Consider the following 18,343-nt stretch of genomic DNA (forward strand, 5'->3'; position numbering starts at 1 on the left):
ATGCAGACACCAGACGGGGGAGGCAGGTTCGGACATTTTTGTGCTAAAGACATCTTGGCCCCATGGTGAGCCAGGCAGAGGCCAGGGGTTGGGGAGATGTGCTCTAGCTGGTGCATCCTGGACCCCTGTCTTTGCCACAAGCTCACTGTCCAGCCAGGAGCATCCCTTGGGCAGTGCTTCTCAGCTTTGGTGGGTCACAGTCTCAGGCTGTGGACCCTCATCAGGACAGGCCTGAGTGGACCCACACACAACACACCACTAATAATTATACCCCTAATTTTGCAGCTGATGGAAAGACCCACAGAAGCCTCACACATCAAAGCATTTTACAAGTTCAGAGCAATGAGCCATAGAGGGATATTGTGGGCCAAGTTTTCAACTCCAAAGAAGCTGAAATTCTAGAAGGGATCATTTTGGGCTCTGACACATGTGGGGAGCCAGGTCCAATTTCGGCATCCTTGTCCTCCATCTCTCGATTTCACATCCTGCCCTAGCCCTCTGTCAGCTTGCTGCAGAGACCAGCCCTAAGTCACTTGACTGAGTTCATTGGGTGCCTCCCCGAGTGGATCTTCTTTTTCCCAGCCCCTGGGGGTGCACCCGCTCCATCTTCCCTGTAGATCTCAGGTGGGCGTCCAGGCCTGGTGGGGATGGGAGTGCAAACTAGGGGGAGGACGGGGCCATGGAGACATGCAGACCAGGCTAAAAGCAGCCTGCAGGTCATTTGGAACTCAGCAAGGGGAAGGAAAGATTGCAAGGGGTTCCCGAAGCAAGGAAGCTGCAAAGGTGCACGAGGAGGGGGCAGGACCAGAGGGGATGAGCTGGAAGGGAGATAAGTTGGGGGCTGCAGAAGGGCCAGGTGGGCTTTTGTAGCCAGCAGTGACAACCATTCATCCTCATTGTTCATTAGCACTCCCATGCACACTGCAGACTGTCCTCAGCTGTCCTCAGCATCCTGGGTGGTGGCCTGATGACTTATTCCCCCGATGGAAGGATGGAAGGACCACAGCTGGAGGTCAGAGGAGGAGTCCGATGCCAGACTACACCAGAGCTCGGGCCCTGGCCCCTGGCTCCCACTCCCGTCCTTCTCTGCCCTTGTGCCTGGGGCCCTACTGGTCAGGAAGAGCCGGGGTCTCTGAGGCAGCCCTTCTCCAGGGGAACCAAGCTCAAGAAGGAGCTGAGAGACCCCCAGCCAGGTGCCCTCCAATCCAGGTGATCCCACACGGTGCCACCCTGCCGACCACAGACCAGCCAGGAATTTACCAGAGTTTCCAGCAGACTGGGGGATTTGTGGGGGTCTCACAAACTGTCAGAATAGTTGCCCCAAATCTCTGATTCCCCTTGTAGGCAGATGGGCTGTGCCCTTCTGGCCTGTGACCCCACCACACACACTCTCTGCCTTAGTTTACCCAATCAGATGCCCTTGACTCAGCTTACCCACACCCATCTTCAAAGATTCTTTGAAAAGTAATTAACTGTGAATGTAAACTGCTATAAAAAATCATCTTTTTTATTTAAACATTTTTTTATTTCTTAATTGAAAACTTACAATTTTTCTTAAAAAACAAAATCTTTTTTATTAAAAAAAAAAGTAACTGAGGGGTGCCTGGCTGGCTCCATCAGTAGAACAGGTGACTCTTGATCTCAGGGTTGTGAGTTCGAGCCCCACATTGCGTATAGAGATGACTTAAAAATAAAATCTTTAAAAAATAGAAATTAAAAAGTAATCAAAAGAGCTATAGTTTTATAATTTTTATGTAATTAAGGAGCTGACAATCTCAAGGTGAATTTCCATGTCTCTTTCCAGTGGGATTTTTCTTTTTCTTTCTTTCTTATTTAGCAGATAAAGCAAGGTGTCATGATCACCTTTGAGGTATTTTTGTTTAGGGTGGCTGGGACTTGGAAACTGGAGCAAAGATACTTTGGAACATAACACTGCTTCTGGATAAAAGTCTAACGGACGAGGCATCGGCACTCGAGAGGCATCAAGTGTCTTCAGGGATCGGAACTGGGAACGGATCTGAGCCAGAGGCACTAACCTTACTTGCTGCTTTGCCCCCAGAAGCTCTGTTGTCATAAGCGCATCAGCAGGGGACCAACGGGCGGTCCTGGTCTGGGCTTATTTTCCGCCCCTGGCAGGAAGCCAGGCCTGTGGCCTCTTTTAGCGTTGACGAGGTGAACTACCCATGATCATGCCAGGTAGGAATGGCTTGTTCAACATCTCAGCAGCGCCAGGTGGATAGAGACCCCTCCCCTTACACATATGCCTGCCCACACACATATACATATTCACACATGCACGCATGCACACAGAAAAACACGCATGCACATGCATGCACACATGCACACACAGAGACAAACATGCACACACAGAGAGATGAACACACACATGCACAGAGACAAACACACACACATGCACAGGCATGTAACGCGCTAAAACCAAGTATCATCCCACGGAGAAGTCTCACCAGCAGCTCCAGCTCATCTGCCACCCATGGCTCAGTGCACCTGCTCAAGGAAATCTTCCTGGGACCCAGACCAGGCCAGGTGCCCCGTCTGTGCTCTCCTCATGCATCATAGCTCCCCCTCATGGCCTTCATAACAGGTATAATCACACGTCCATTCTTGAACTAACAGAATGTCCCACTAGACTGTGAGCCCCGTGAGGCTGGGGGCCCAGCTGGGATTTTTCCTGCTTGTACCCCCATGTAGCCTAGAGCCAGGCACAGGGTACAACACACCCCAACTCTCAGTCTGTTAGCCATTCATCTCTCATTTCATTAAACACAACAGAATGTCAGGGCACATTTCAAGGACATTTGAGAACGTCCTTGGAGTTCATTGCAATGGAATCCACGCCCATGTGAGCACACCTGTGAGGAGCCAGGTGGCTGTGCAGGTATCATAATTGCAGGGGTGAGTCCCCAAGAGACCCCTGTCAGGGGTGGCCAAGGGTCTGGTGGGCAGAGGGTGGGGATTCTGGGAGGAGTTTCAGCACCTCGGACAGCGACCCCACGGGTCTCAGGTGTCCTTCCACCCTGGCACTGGGTTTGCTGTTTCCTTGGGGGCCCCGGGATTGTGGATGGGGGCGGGGGTTGACATAGCTTTTCTAAGGCCAGAGTACCCCCTCAAAGCATCCCCTGACTCAGCAGGAAACCAGGGCTCTAGCTCTGACTCCCCACCAGTACTGGGGTGTGCTCATCACTCCTGTATGTCTCGGTCCCAGCCTGGAAGCAGGGGCATCACGTCCCACCTGAGGCCTCATGGAGGGTCCTTGGGTGTTATCTGCTCTGCATTATCGGCTCACCTGCTGGCATCTTTTCTCCCCGGTCAGAAGCCCACTTCTGCCTGTTCCCACAGCCAGGTTCTCTCACGTTCACTGCGGTACCTCCAAGCTGGTGCGGTGTGGACACCTGGTAGGGGCTAACAAATAATCGTTGACTGAATAAAAAGGATGGCTTTCCGATTTCCTTCCTGTGATCTAGCATGGATGCCAGGAGAATTCAATTTAAATGTGCAAAGAAGAAAGTAAACAAACCTGTAAACTGTTTGGATCTCCACAGAGTTGGGCACTTTGCCAAATACAGGTATCATTACAGGGAAATGGTGGTTTGTTTCCTACGTGTTCCCTTGCACGAGCTGGAGTAAACTAGCTGGGTAAGCAGCCTTACCTTTGGCTGACAGACTAATGATGTGTTTGCTTACAAGTCGTAGATGGTATTTGCAGCATTTTGTGAATGGCTACGATGGCTGATAATTCTCAAAGGGAGATGACGTTGAGGTAGAAAAGTGACATCTAACCACGGGTCCACCTGCATTCATTGGGAATGTGTGATATCGCCCAGCACCCAACCTCCGTGAACGGCCAGCCTGGGATGCACACAGATGGGCAGCAGGCTGGGGAGAGGGGCGCAGATGGGGTCCCTACCCCTGCACACCTAGCATCTGGGTTAGTTTCCCACGGCTGTTGTAACAAAAAAACACAAAGTAGGAGGCTTAAAGCAGCAGAAATTTCTCCTCAGTCCTGGTCGACCAGAAGTCAGAAATCCAGTGTCACAGGTCCCTTCTGGGGCTCTGACGGACGCTCTGCTCCAGGCTTCTGGCGTGCTTGGCGTCCTTGGCTTGTAGACGATTCTCTGATTCCTCCTTCACATGGAGTCTGCATGTCTCACATCTCCCTCTGCTGATTTCTAAGGAGGACAACAGTCACTGGGGTTGGGATCCACCTCAAATCCAGGATGATCCCCCTTAGAGATCCTTAACTTAATTACATTTGCAAAGACCCTTTTTCCAAATAAAGTCCCTTTCACAAGGGTCAGGACATGGACAATGCTTTTTGGGGCCACCCTCCGCGTACTCTACCCTCCAAGCTTACTGGTCCTCACCTGCCCTCCTGTCTGGGGCATCTCCAGACACAGACGGCAGCCGCACTCATGTGTCCATTGGCCCCAAACATCAATGCGGCCCTGCTGCGTGCCAGGCATCCTGCAGAGTTCTGCTTGACTGACTTGCCCAAGTAGGGCTGCCACGGGGGTGGGATGTGTGGGGGGCCCAGGACGACATGTGCATGGGGGATGAGCTACAAGGGGGCAGGGTCCTCATCCTGATGGTAGGGTCCCTCTGGGAAAGGGGCCCACGGTGGGGGGTCTGGGCCCATGCGCTCAGCAGCCACCAGTAAAAGGGGGTTCCTGAGAGCCAGCCGCCTCTGCAAGCCTGGCTGGCAGGCCCGGTAGCCCTGGCCATGTGGTGGGGCTGGGCCTGGAGCCACTGCTTCTCACCGGAAGGTCTCTCTGTCCCTCTGTCTCCCACCCAGGACTGTGGCCCTGGTGCCCTCTCACCTGCCCACAGCCCAGTGGGTATTGTTTCCCCTGGGCCCAGCCAGGACCTGGATCTAGACGCAGTGGGCACCTCTGTCCTGTTCCCATTCGTCACAACTCTCAGAACAAAGAGAACAAAAGACCCCAAGCCCTTTCTCATTACTAACCTCGTCCGTTCTCTTCCGCTGGGTGGGAGGGAAGCCCGGCCTCCTGGTCTTCAGCTGCGTGAGGTCTCAGAGGCTGTGGTCAGCTGGCCCAGTGCCAGATGACCCGGCCAGCCAGGTGGGGGATGCAGTGAGTAGGAAAAGGGTGGGGGCAGCAGGCGGCTGTCTGGAGGGAGCCTGACCATGGGCCGGGCCAGATGTAGGAGGCTGCCCTCACGCCTGGGCTCTGTAGAGGGAAAATCTGCCTCCGGAGGGAAGGCCAAGAGGTCATGGTACCAACATCCTGGTCTGGGCAAGAAGGAAGAGGACAGCCACCTCCCCCGGGTGCAGGAGTCACCTCGTGCCCCCATCCTGCACCTTCGTTTCCATAGCAACACCAAGGGGAGAGAGATGGGCGCCACCCCAGTCCTGCTCCGATTCAATGAGGAATTTGTCATAAGTGATTATAGCTTGGCAGCCCACTCCCAGAATAAGCTGCGCATGGATGGAGTCTGGGGGGCCGTCCTCTGAGGACCCTGCCTGCCCCTGAGCCCCAGCCTCCCCTCGGGAGCCCTCCCAGTGGGAGTCTTCATGGGGAGCTCCAGGCTGCACCCCGGGCCTCAAGGTAGGAAGGTGAGGGGCCCTCTTGTTGTCTAGAGTCACAAGAGACACCAACATGGGGCCTGGGCCCCCCTTCACAAAAGAGGGGCTGGGGCGCAGGAAGAGGGGGGCAGGAAGCGGGTTCCCCCGTGGCACCCTAGGGAGGGTTGGGGCCGTTCTTTCTGGGGACGGTCATCTTCTGGCCTTCCAGACCTCTTGCAGACACGGGCCTCCACCGGCTCTGCTCATTTGGACCAAGTGCCCCTGTCTCTAGGGAAATTTTTAAAACGTGGATACCCACAGACAGGGAAAGTGGGTCGGTGAGACCCGGACATGGGAGTCAGGAAGTCTGGGTTCTTGTCTTGGGCACACCACACGTTGTTGTCCAACCTCGGGACTCAAGGAACTGCAAACCAGGTGAGCCGCATGAAGTCGCCTCCCACGGGTACAGACCCGGCCGAACTCTGATGGTGGGCACATGCCGGGTTTCAGCGGGAGCCCTGAGCAGGGACCCCAGTGCTGGGGACACACGGGGACTCCAGTGTGGGACCAGGGCCATGTGGCCCTGCCTGGGCCTGACGTGAGCAGAGGCAGGACGTGGGGCCATGTTCTCCATGGAGAGCCTCCCATGGTGCAGACAGCCCCTTGTCCTCTCTTCCTGGCTTCTGACCACTCTCAGGGACTATCTCTGGCTGGGTGGGCACAGCAGATGCCCCCAGCGCCCCAGCCTCCAGGTGAGAACTGGCACCTAGGAGAGGAGACACAGAGCCTCGGCCAGACACCTCCCTCTTTCCCTGGCCACCACCGCCTTTCCCGTGACCCATAGGCAAGGAATGAGATCAGAGTGGATCACTATCCCCATGGGGATAAGTCAGGAGAGGACACTCCCTCCTGGTGACAGCAGAATCAGGTACCTGAAAGCCGTGCGGGCCGAGGGCGTAGAGTGCGCCTATGCGGTGACCTCTCGACCACACGTGGGGCAAGCATCTCTGTGCGCGTTGTCTCCCCGACGGGCGGATGAGGACTAAGGCTTCAGCGGGCGCCCGGCCAGATGCAGGCTGTCTGAAGGGACGATCCTGTTTGCCGCGGGTCACTTAGTTAAATGTGTGTGTGCGGCTGAGGTGAAGGCAGCTTCCTGGGGGGGTGAACTCCCTCACCCGTTCTCACGGGCTGCAGGGGAAATGTCAGCGTCCACGCCATCCAGCCGGTGCTTCGGAGAAAGGAGCAGAGAGGGAGTTCTGAGGGGGTGGTCTGCCCAGGAAAGCGGGACACCAAGCCCCCTCCCCTGGGACCTGGTCAACGTTGCAGAAACTGAAGCTGCACCAATCAGCCTGACTCCTGCCTCATGGGGGGAGAGGACGAGGGAGAAGAACAGAGGCCGGCCGCCTCCTAGGAGGGGACGCGGGTCCGGTCCAGGCGCCGTTCCTCCAGGAAGGCTTTGGGCCTGGGCGGCGGGCGCCGGCTTGGCACACGGGTCACCTGCCTGTCCAGGGCTGAGCTCTCCGTCCACCTGGCACCAGGGCTCCAGGCCGACGACTGGCTGCGCACCTGCAGCCCGAGTGAGCCCTGTCACCGGACACCAGACGGGGGTGGCCGGGCGGGGACAGACGCCCAGAGGGAAGGCCACCGCACGAGCAGGCGTCCTGATGGAAAGGGATGCTCCCCATGTCCTCAGCAGCCCCGGCGATGGGGACGGATCTGCCCCGGGCTCCCACACGCAGCTCGCGTCATAGACGGCGTCAGCGACGTCCCCGCGGCCTGCAAGGGACGCCAACCACGCGATCCCTGGGATTGAGTTAATGATGAACGCCTGGCCGTGAGGAAGTTCTGCCTCTGTGGGGTATGTGCTCTCCTCCCACAGTTCCCGATGATCCTCCGCCACTTAATAGCCCAACGACTTGTGGGGTTACCACGCTTGCCAGACAGACACAGCATCTGGAAGCAATCAGCACGTCCTTCCGCACAACGACAGGGGTCTTGGGGCAGTCAAGGGTGAGGCCGTGCAGTTACACACACAGGTACAGACCAGACTCACCTGTCAGAGGGGCCGCATGCCTCCAGACATGGGGGGTGGGCACCACCCTCACGCCGGGTCCAGCGTGGCTCCTGCGGGGAAAGGGGTCTCTGGGGCCCAGGCCCTGTCTGGGCTGCTGCAGTGACCGCCGCCTGGGGGCGGTGCCTCTGGGGCCCTTTCCTGCTGTTCTCAGTCCGTCTATAGGACGGCCAGTGCCCACCACGGCCGGGGCCTGGAACAGGCCGCTGGGCTCTCCATCGGGGGCTCCCTGCTTTGGGGGTTTGGGGGAAATCCGGCTGGTGCTGGGATCCCTCCTGCTCACCAGTGAGGTCCTGCACATGGAGGGCAGGGGCCCCCGGCTATGGCAGATCTGTGCTGGGCAGCTTCGTGGGGCCGGCCGAGCTGCTGACCGACCCTGCCCTGGACACGGGCAGCCTCATGGAGGCTCGCATGCCCACTCAGCCTGGCAGGGGAACACGGGAGGGAGGGCTTCCCAGAAGAGGGAGCACCTAAGCCGAGAGCCCAACAGCCCGTGGACAACGAGGAGCCCAGAAGGATGCCGGGATTCTTGTTTGGAGCTCAGGCTGGCTGCTGGGGGAGCGGAACGGAAGCAGAGCGCCGTGGGAGACGGGGTGGGGGGATGGCTGTTTCTGCGGGAGGGGGCAGGGCCGGGGGACGGCAGGAGGGCCTCTACTGACCGGGGAGTGGCCGGGTCAGGCCCACAGCTGCTATGGCAGGAAGGGATAGGAGTGCCTGCCCTGTGTCGCCCGACCTCTGTGACGCTGGCCCTGCTGAGTGGACCCCAACCCCCACGTGGCACTCACACAGCCAGGCGCAGGGGCTCCCTCCCATTCACAGACAGCGGGGTGGAGACCGGAGGTTACCGCCGGGCCGTTGCAGGGTCCAAATTTAAGTCCGGATCCACCCCCAGCACCATGATCTCTGCTAGTAATATGCCTTTGTCACCTGCACCCTGGGGACGGCTGGCCCAGCACGTTACACCTGGCAGGTGGTCACCGAGGCATGGGGGGTGCTGGGCCAGCAGGGCCTCCGGGGGCTGAGCTGCTCCAACCCTGCCCCCACATGCGGGCACGTACCGCGCGCCCCCTTGCCCAGCAGCCGCCTGGTCTGAGGCCCCCAGCCCTTTTGCCTTCAAGCGGGGTTGTGCGTGGTGGACGCGGGCAGAGCCAGGACCCCAAAGCAGACCACGGCCACAATGCCCCCACCCCAACCCACAGGCACACCCACAGGCCTTGCCTCTACCCGGCCGGGCGCGGGAGCGCTGGAACGTCCCGGGACAGCTGGGAGCGGTCGGCCGCGTGGGCAGGGGCGACGCCTCACCGAGGGCCCCACAGGCCCGCTCCGCCTCTCCATAAATCTCTCTCTCAGGGAAACACGGTCCATGAGCCGCAGAGCCCGACATGTGACCACCAAGCCGCTCCATTATTAAGTCTGTAATTGCCGAGAATTAATTTGCTAATTGCATGCAACTAATCTGAGTCCTTTTTGTTTTATATCAATTAACAGAGTAATTAAAAAAAAAGCAATCTCCTCCATCGCTCCTCCCGGCAGCATCAGCCGGCCGGAGCGGATGAGACGAGGGCACCCGCTCACCAACCTCATTAGCAGCTCTGCTCTCCGGCGGCCCCTCTGCACACGCGGGTACATTTGCAGCGTGTCCTCGATGTGCGGTGGCTCTGGGGCTGCTCCCCGGGCACGGGGCCGCCCTCGGGGCCCTCGGAGCCTCCCCAGGACACTCCGCACGGGGCTGCGACGGTGGGTGGGTGCGGGGGGCCCGCGGCGGGACTCCCCTGCCCCGCCCGGTGGGCCCGAGTGGCCTCGCTTTCACAGATCACGGATCACGGACGCAGGGAGCACTCGAGCAGCCTGCAGCGCTGGGCCGGAACGCCCACAGACCCAGCGACAGCCAGGAACGGGCGCTCCAGAGACAGAGCGAGGCCCTCGTGCCGGCTCCTCAGTCACCAGCCTGAAAGCTGCCTCGTCCACAGCTTCCCAGGCTGCCGGCCCCCCACCCCTGTTGGAGGAGGACAGCCGCGGGGGAGGGCGTGGACGCTGCTCCTCCACAGGGTGGGAGCCGGACGCAAGCTGCAGAGGCCAGCGACCGGGGCCAGCCTGGCTGTGTGGCAACTCGGGGGCCCCTGGCACGCTCTCACCTGCCGACCTCCCCTTCCTCCACGGATGGGACTAGAGCCAGCCCCGCCTCCCCAGCAGGATCGAAGCCAGGCCTTCACCCGGGCTGACAGCGGGCCGCCGGCTTCGTGCCCACCCTGCAGGGGGCTGGCTGGGGAGACCCCACGCGGGCCGCCTCGTCCGGTGCAGGGAGGCCCTGCGAGATTCTCGCCCTGTCCTCCGCAGGGTCCCCACTCTCCCTTCTCTGACCCGCAGGGCCTGCGCCTCACTGGGACTCTCTAGGTGCTGGCTTTCTCATCGTGCCACTGAGGTCAGAAGGGCCCCACCGTCTGCCATCCCAGTCCCACGTCCTGCCTTAGCCCACCTCCCTCCCACCAGACCCTGTTCCTGGTCACCCGCCCTCCCCTGGCTCAGTCTGGGATGCGTGGTCCGGCCACTCCTGCAGACATGCGCTTTCCTGGCCCCGATTCCGTGCTGCTCACCTGCAAACCCCCAGCCTGGGAAGCTACTCTCCGCCTCTGCACCTGGAGCTTGGGTGCCCCGGGACTGTGGGGGGACCTGCACGGCACCCACCCGGGGTCCTGCAGCCACTTCTCCTTCAGGTCACTGCAGTCCTTGCTGCTCCAGAGACGACCAGGCTGTCGGGGGGTGTCCCCGGCCCCCTCGAGCCTCTGTCCTGGGAGGGGCTGTCCTCTCTCCTAAGGCCCCCCCAGCTCTCAGGGACACAAGGTCCTGGGGCAATGCCCCTGCCCTCTCGGTCCCCAGTAGCACCGGGTAAGGCCCTCGGGACACGTTGCAGCCGGCTTTCCCGAGGCTCTTCTGTCAGGGGTCAGGGGACTCATCAACCGTTTTGTTTGGGGGAGAACTCCTCTAAGAGACCCCAGGAGGGGCGCCCGGCTGGCTCAGTTGCTAGAGCTTGTGGCTCTTGATCTCAGGGTCGTGAGTTTGAGCCCTGAGTTGGGCGTAGAGATTATAAATAAATAAACTTTAAAAAGAAAAGAGAGAGAGAGACACCCCAGGAAACTGCCCCCCACTCACCAGTGGAATCCCCGTCCCTGGTGCCCGAAACGCACCCATGGTGGAGGCATGAGTCCCACCCTGTGCTTCTGACACCTTGACTAGGGTGGGGCAGGGGCTGTGGAAAGGGAGCCAGCCACGCTGTGGACTCCCCACGGCCACGGCAGGACCAGGCGGGGAGGTGCAGTCCGCGCTGCACAGAGGCTCCCGTCATCCCCTGGTCGGGGTCCCGCGGGGTCCACAAAGAGCATGGGCAACACCACATGGACAGGCCCGTGGGCCCTCTGGGCCAGGTCGCCCGGCGCAGACTGCCACCCGGCAGCCCAGGGGCCACCCCTTCTCCCTGAGACCAGAGTCTGCCCTGACTCTGAGGGGACCTGACCTTTGTGTCTGAGACACAGGCTGAGCTGCATGTCCGAGGTGCCGCCGGGGACGTCGGGAGACGGGGGCGCAGGCCCAGAACCCGCCGCTCGAATCTCCCTTCCTTCCTGGGGCGGGCACAGCGGCGTCCTCAGGACGGCCCGTGGGGAGGACCGGGCGCTCTGCTCCCTGCACGCACGGACTGGGTGCATGGATGTGGGGCGGCCGGCGCTCAGCCCCGGGGTGGCAAGGGTCAGCTGCTGCTATGGCTTGGGGGTGTTTGCCCGTGTTCTGCGCCGTGTTCGGGAAGCTCTCCTTTGGAAAAAAGGTTGGCACACGTGTGCTCACACACCGCGTGGGAGGGGCTGCTGGGCCCTGGGGGTACGTGGCGCGGCGTGGTGGGGGGGTCCTACTGTTTAGAGAAAAGGCAGCTCTATGTGCCTTTCCTGAAACCGCACTTGAAGGCTGACGTGTCTGCTGGGGCCTGTTTCCGTTGAGGGATGCTGGTGGGGGCCTGGGGGGGCAGCTGGGGGTCGTTTCTGGGCCCCTTCAGCACTAATGAGAGCGCCCATCAGCCCGTGATCGTGCCTCCCCGTGCAGTAGCAGGTGAGGACAGCCGAGATCCGGACGCTTCACCCCCAAAGCCCAGACGAAAGCCCGGCTGCCTTCCTGGTCACAACGGGGCCCCCACAGCCTTGAAGAGCACCCTCACCCGCAGGGGGCAGGTTCGCAGGGGGCAATTCCCGGCCAGGTGTTCAGCGCGAGCGGCTGCGCCTCGTCTCTCGAGCAGGGAGTGCAGCTGTGGTTCTGTTGGACGCGGATCTTCATTTGGCTACAACCCCCGTCAGGGACTCGTCGGACTGAAGGGGGCGGGCTCGGTGCACCTCGGGCCTCAACAGACACGCACAGCGCATGCACACGTGTGCGGACATCACCGTGTGTGCGTGTGCTCACACGCAGGCAGGCACACGCATCTGTGTGCACACGTGTGTGGACGAGCACGTGTGTGCATCACCTGGCTGCCCTGTGTGTGTTCACAGGTGTGTGTAAAGCATCGGACAGGGAGCCCTCGTTCTGATAATGGGGCACGAGCTGTTTCGATGTTTATGTCACGGACGTGGCATGAGGTGGGGGGACCCGGAAGCAAACAACGGTCTGGCCCAGATTTGCAGCCGAGCCCCGTCCCTGAGTAACACTCACCCCCAGATCACATGCAGGTGGACACTCGTCCGCCAAAAACCTGTAAGCATCCGTCAGCCTGAGCAGCCCTCTGAGCACACCCCGTGAGCGGGGGCCCCGGCGGGGAGGCGGGGGGCAGAGGGCCCAGGAGGTCAGGGTCCCACGGAAGCTGGGGGCCTGCAGTCTGTCTTGTTCTGGCAGAAGCAGGAGTCTGGCCGGGATGCAGCCCCCAGCCTGGCTGCCGCCACGCTTCCCTCCTGCTGGGCCCACTCCCAGAGCAGAGAGAGGACCACCCCCGACCCCACCGCACCTCCTGTGTCCGCAGATGCCTCACGGGAGCATCTGGTCAAGACGGACCTTCATCAGGGTACAAAGGAGGGACAGTGACAACTGTGGTGGGGGCAGGGAGCACGGCCAGTCTGAGGGTGGCCTCCAAGGTGGGGGCTATGCCTGCCGAACCCTGCACTAGGCCTGGGAGGAGAACTCGGTGGTCCTCGGGCCCTGGGATGCAGCAAGCCCCAAAGCAAGGGGGCCGCCCCCAGGGCTGGGCAGCTGCCCAGCTCAGGTGCCCTCCCCTGGGAGGATCAGAAGCAGGTTCGTGCTGGCCAGGGCTGTTGCAGGCTTGTGGATGGGCCCAGTTCCACTTCTGCCACTAGGCCTCCCTTTTGTCGTACACACACGCACATGCACACACCACCTCTGTGCCCAGGTTGGGGGAGGAACCCCCTGGCAGCTGGGGCCTCCCCTCCCTGTCCTCCCAGCTCTGGGGACCTGGTCTGAGCAGAAGACCTTCCTCCAGCTGAGGGTCCCTGACCATGGCCCTCCATTCAAATGGGCATCTTTCCTGACAGTTGTGTAGCTGGGATGGTCTCCATCTTTTCCAAAATAATCAGGATATGTTTTCTGACTTTGTTTTTTGTTTTGTTTTGTTTTGTTTTTTAGAGCGAAAGAGACAGCATGTGAGGGAGGGTAGGGGACAGGCAGAGGGAGAGAGAATCTCAAGCAGGTTCCACCGCCCAGCATGGAGCCCAACACGGGGCTCGATCTCAGGACCCTGACATCATGACCTGAGCTGAAATCAAGAGTCGGACCCTTAGCCGACTGAGCCACCCAGATGCCCCTGTTTTCTGGCTTTGGAATTGAAGTTTCCAAGTACAAAAGGAAGGCAGAGATGGAAGGCCTCAAGGACACTGGAAGGACGGCGGCCTTCGGAGTCTGTTCTGGGCACAGACGCCTCACCCACAAGCCCCTGTTTGCCCTTCAAACCGACTTGGAACTCTCTCTTTGCAGTGGGCCTCAGAGGAAGCCAATGGAGGAGCCCCTCTTGGGCACTGGCAGCCCCCCCAGCACTGGAGACCCCAGGGGACACCCGGAGCCGCAGGAGGGCCAGGCACATGAGCCGCATCTCGTCGTCCATGGGGCCATGGCTCCCAGGCATGCTTCTGACATGAAGCCAAGCAGCCGGATGACCATGAACTTACAATATGGCCGTCAGCTCCTGGTTCCAAGGGTCAGACGTCCAGCCTGGCCCCCTGGGCCACTGTCAAGGTGTGGCCAGCTCTGCCTTCTGCACAGGCCCCAGGGGGGACCATGCCTGGCCTTTCCTGGCTTCTGGAGACGACGGTCCCCATGTGGCCCTCCCTCACTTTGTGCCAACCTCTTCTCCCTCGGCACATCCGGGACCTTCCTGCCCCCTTTCCCTTGCAAGGTCCCTGTGGTCATGTCCAGACACGGGGGCCCAGGATCGTCTCTCGTCTCAAGGTCCCTAATCAACTCCCCCAGTGCCACGTGAGCTCACATAGTCACAGGTTCTGGGGGTTGGATGAGGAGGGGCTGTTGCCCTGCCTTCCATGTGGTATGACCCCAACGGTGTGCAGACACTTACCAGAAGGAAAGTGACAAACTTCTCCAGGACCGCGTCTCCTGTCACCAACTCAGAGACGAAGGGTCCAGCTGCCTGGCCTCGAGATCACGGTCCATGCACAGGTCCGTGTGCACCCACTTCACGGTATCCGGAAACACCCACTGCTCGGTGCAGCCCAGATGACGCTCTCAGGGTCCCAGCCGGGCCCAGAAGCTTCCGGGCCTACCCACTCTTCCTTGTGGGTTCACAGGGCGGTAGCAGACCCCAGGACCCCGCGCCCTGCCACAGGACCAGGCTACCTGAGCCTCAGGTTAACTGCAGGTTAACTGAGGCAGAGGCTTGGCCCTTCCTGACACATCGGCCCCTTTACTGTTAGGGTCGACAGGGTGGGTGACTGAAAATGGTTGGTGTCCAGCTAAACTCAGATCTCAGGAAGACAAGCAGCACTTCTCTGTGGTAGTCCCAAACACTGTGTGGGACGTCCTTACAGTACAAGCGTGCCTCCTGGGTCTCTGAAACCCCATTCAACCTTACCCCGTGATTTATCGGCTACCTTCCCCTGCAGAAGCATCCCGGCCAGAAACAGGGGATGGAAACGGAGCGCTTTGCTCTGACAGGGCCTGCCCCCCCCCCCCCAGCGTCTTGGGCTCCACACTAAGTAATTTCACACTTACAGCAGTGGCCGTCCCAGCCCAAGGTCATGTCACGAACCCCGTAATTTGGGCACAGGAGCTTGGGGGATGGATTGTGGACCCTCCAGTGGGGAATCAGGGCCTCCCTGGCTCATGGCAACGCTCCGGCCCAGCGATGGCGTCTTGTGTCCACAAACCAGGCCCCGACGCTGCCTCAGGAGCGGGGTGGTGAGCACGCAGAGGGTGGACACAGCCAGGACACCCAAGCTGCAGACGGACAGACAGACGGCACCTCAGCCACCACCTGTCCCCCACCAGCAAATGCTTCTCCTGCCTGTGGGCCAAGGTTCTGATGCAGCCCCAGCCAGCCCTAGTCCACAGCAAGCCCCCCCGTACCTATCTCCATCCTCTCTCCCGAGTCCTGTCCTCACCCACTCAGTCTCCCCTGGATTCGAGGGTGCTCCCAGCAGACTGAGGATGTACCTGTCTGTCCCAGTCCCCTCCCGACACAGGGCAGAGGCCCTGCGCATGGGTACCCTGGGTTGGACGCTCCTAACTCCCATGTGCCCGGGAACCCCTCTGACCCCCCACATTTACTAAGTAAGGGAGCCGTGGCCTCCACTCGGTCTGTCCATACAAATCTGCCCCTGCCCCCGCTCAGCTCCGTCTGGCGTCCCCTGCTGCATGTCCGGTCTCAGTGAATGCCACCCGGCACTGGGGCAGGTGGTGGCAGACGGGAGGAGAGAGGTGATCCACGCAGGGGACCGAGCAGCTATGCACAGGGAGGCTGTGGACAGGGGTGACGGTGCCCAGAGCTTGCTTCTCTGTGGCCCTGAGACCTGTCCCCAGAGCTGGCCACATGACCAAATGCAGAGGCGGGGCAGGTCCGGGTGGCTGAAACTAGTGCGTGGAGCTGAGTCAGGGGGGCGGGGGCAGACAGACGCGGGCAGGGCTAGGCGTGTTCCCATCAGGGGAAGCCCTGGGAGATCAGGGAGGCCGTCCTGGCAGGAGAGGTGCACGCGGCACCATGGGCTGGTGTTGCGGTCTCGGATGGGCCAGGGATGTCCAAGGAGATTAGGCAAGTGAGTGAACAGCTCACACACCGAGGAGGCTCGGGAGCAGGAGAGCGGCTGCCAGGGTGGAGGACACGTGGAAGGCCACAGGCCCCGGGCTCGGTGGGTTCATTAGGTTTGGGCGAGACACACAACTGTTTCCCAAATGGCAGCCATCCACCCCGGCCGGCTCTCAGCGGCTCTGCCCGCGTCTCGCTCCTCCTTGCACTCAAATCACGCGGCCCTGGAGACCGGATGACAGGTTCTGGGTGGTTTATGAGGGAAGAGCAAGTAGGTGAGCCTCAGGCCCGAGGTGTCGCTCAGCTCTGCGGGAGGGTTCGAGGGGCACAGGTACCCAGAGGCCTTGCCACGTGCGGTGGATTGGCTGTCCTCACCTGACAGGAGGGCGCTCAAGTCAGTGAGGGTCAAGCTGGCCCCCGCGGATACGTCCTGCTATCCTGGCCCCAGAGCCCAGCCAGTCCCGCACACAGGACTGGCGTGCGCGGGTCCCCAGCCTGGCCCTCCACTCTCTTGCGGCTTGTCCCAGCCGGTCCCCTGGAGGGAGGCTCCCTCGCTCAACAAATGAGTCATGTAAGTGGAGTTCCTTTACAGACCCATTGCCCCAGGATAGGAAATGAAATTCTCTGAGACGAAGAAAATTCAATCATCACCCTCTGCAACCAGGCCCGTTTTGCTCGGGGGAAGTTAGTTCTGCATTTAATGAACGTGGGCTACTGTCTAATGAGAAAGGGATGGGGTGTAATTGAAAATGTAACAGGAGAGAGCCCATTATAAGCTGGGGGGGATTAATGCATTTGCCATTTAAAATATCTATCTATCTATAATTTTTTTTTTTTAAAGTAGGCTCCACAGAGCCCAACGCGGGGCTTGAACTCACGACCCTGAGATCACGACCTGAGCCGAAATCAGGAGACGGGTGCTTAACCAACTGCACCATCCAGGCGCCCCCATGCCTTTTTAAATATCTATTAATGAAAGAGATGAGGGCAGAAGACCCCCAACTCTGCTGAGCACAGGACTGATTTCCTGGGGCCTCATGAGCCCACATCCTCCCTCGCCTGCAGAGCTCATGGAGGAGAGACAGCTCTACGGGCCTGTGGGCAACCCTCGGGTGAAGTTAGTGGGGCAACTACAAATCACACTTCAGAATGGACCACTGATGCCTCCACAGAGCCTGAGCATTCCAAGATACTTCTAAACCATCAGGGTTCCTCTCCTTCACAGGTGGCTGAGGCAGACCCTCCCCATCTCAGACAGGTGACGCAGACCTTCCCCATCTCAGACAGGTGAGGCAGACCCTCCCCATCTCAGACAGGTGATGCAGGCCCTCCCCATCTCAGACAGGTGAGGCAGACCCTCCCCATCTCAGACAGGTGAGGCAGACCCTCCCCATCTCAGACAGGTGACACAGACCTTCCCCCTCTCAGACAGGTGACGCAGACCCTCCCCATCATGGACAGGTGAGGCAGACCCTCCCCATCTCGGACAGGTGAGGCAGACCCTCCCCATCATGGACAGGTGAGGCAGACCCTCCCCATCTCGGACAAGTGAGGCAGACCCTCCCCATCTTGGACAGGTGAGACAGACCCTCCCCATCACAGACAGGTGAGGCAGACCCTCCCCATCTCGGACAGGTGAGGCAGACCCTCCCCATCTCGGACAAGTGAGGCAGACCCTCCCCATCTCGGACAGGTGAGGCAGACCCTCCCCATCTCGGACAGGTGAGGCAGACCCTCCCCATCACGGACAGGTGAGGCAGACCCTCCCCATCTCGGACAGGTGAGGCAGACCCTCCCCATCACGGACAGGTGAGGCAGACCCTCCCCATCTCGGACAGGTGAGGCAGACCCTCCCCATCTCGGACAGGTGAGGCAGACCCTCCCCATCTCGGACAGGTGAGGCAGACCCTCCCCATCTCGGACAGGTGAGGCAGACCCTCCCCATCACAGACAGGTGAGGCAGACCCTCCCCATCTCAGACAGGTGAGGCAGACCCTCCCCATCTCAGACAGGTGAGGCAGACCCTCCCCATCACAAGCAAGTGAGGTAGACCCCTCACTTGCTCAAGGACCATCAGCCAGCAGAGACACAGAGACAAAATGTTTCTGCCCAAAGATCCCAAAGGAAATGGGGGTCCACCAAGAGAACCTGCACTAGACCTTCAAACCAAAGGAGCTGCGTGTTCTCAGGGCAGTGAGGGCTGTGAGTGAGAGGCAGGTCAGAGTCTGGGGGTGGCCAGCCCAGTCCGTGTTGACTAGCTGGTCCCCAAGCCTCGTGTGGCTGGGGAAAGCCCAGGAACGGTGCAATATTCAGCACTAAGAAGAAATGAGCTCTCACTCCATGAAGAGCCATGGAGGAAGCTTCCGTGCACGTCACTGAGTGAAGGGAGAAGCCAGTGTGGCAAGCACGGCCTGGCAACGGCCACCCTGTGGAGACCCGCGGTTGCCCGAGGTGGGAGTCGGGCACGAGCAGGTGAGCACAGGGGACTTTGGGGCAG

The 18,343-nt window shown here is 60.2% G+C and overlaps 1 long non-coding RNA gene across 2 annotated transcripts; it reads right to left on the reverse strand.

The window, feature by feature from the left end:
* Positions 1–1,568: 1,568 nt before the first annotated feature.
* LOC118543965 (uncharacterized) lies at positions 1,569–8,666 on the reverse strand. 2 transcript variants are annotated; one of them, XR_013442122.1, is made up of 8 exons: positions 7,593–8,666; positions 6,472–7,492; positions 4,982–6,305; positions 3,536–4,187; positions 3,305–3,420; positions 2,466–2,505; positions 2,037–2,177; positions 1,569–1,697 (listed from the first exon to the last, which is right to left on the reverse strand). It is a non-coding gene; the product is annotated as an uncharacterized LOC118543965 (long non-coding RNA). The 2 variants fall into 2 exon arrangements; XR_013442123.1 differs by having other exon boundaries at positions 2,037–2,218.
* Between the last annotated feature and the right edge of the window lie 9,677 nt (positions 8,667–18,343).

The sequence above is a fragment of the Halichoerus grypus genome, chromosome 10 (genome assembly GCF_964656455.1).
Source record: "Halichoerus grypus chromosome 10, mHalGry1.hap1.1, whole genome shotgun sequence".
Lineage (NCBI taxonomy): Eukaryota > Metazoa > Chordata > Mammalia > Carnivora > Phocidae > Halichoerus > Halichoerus grypus.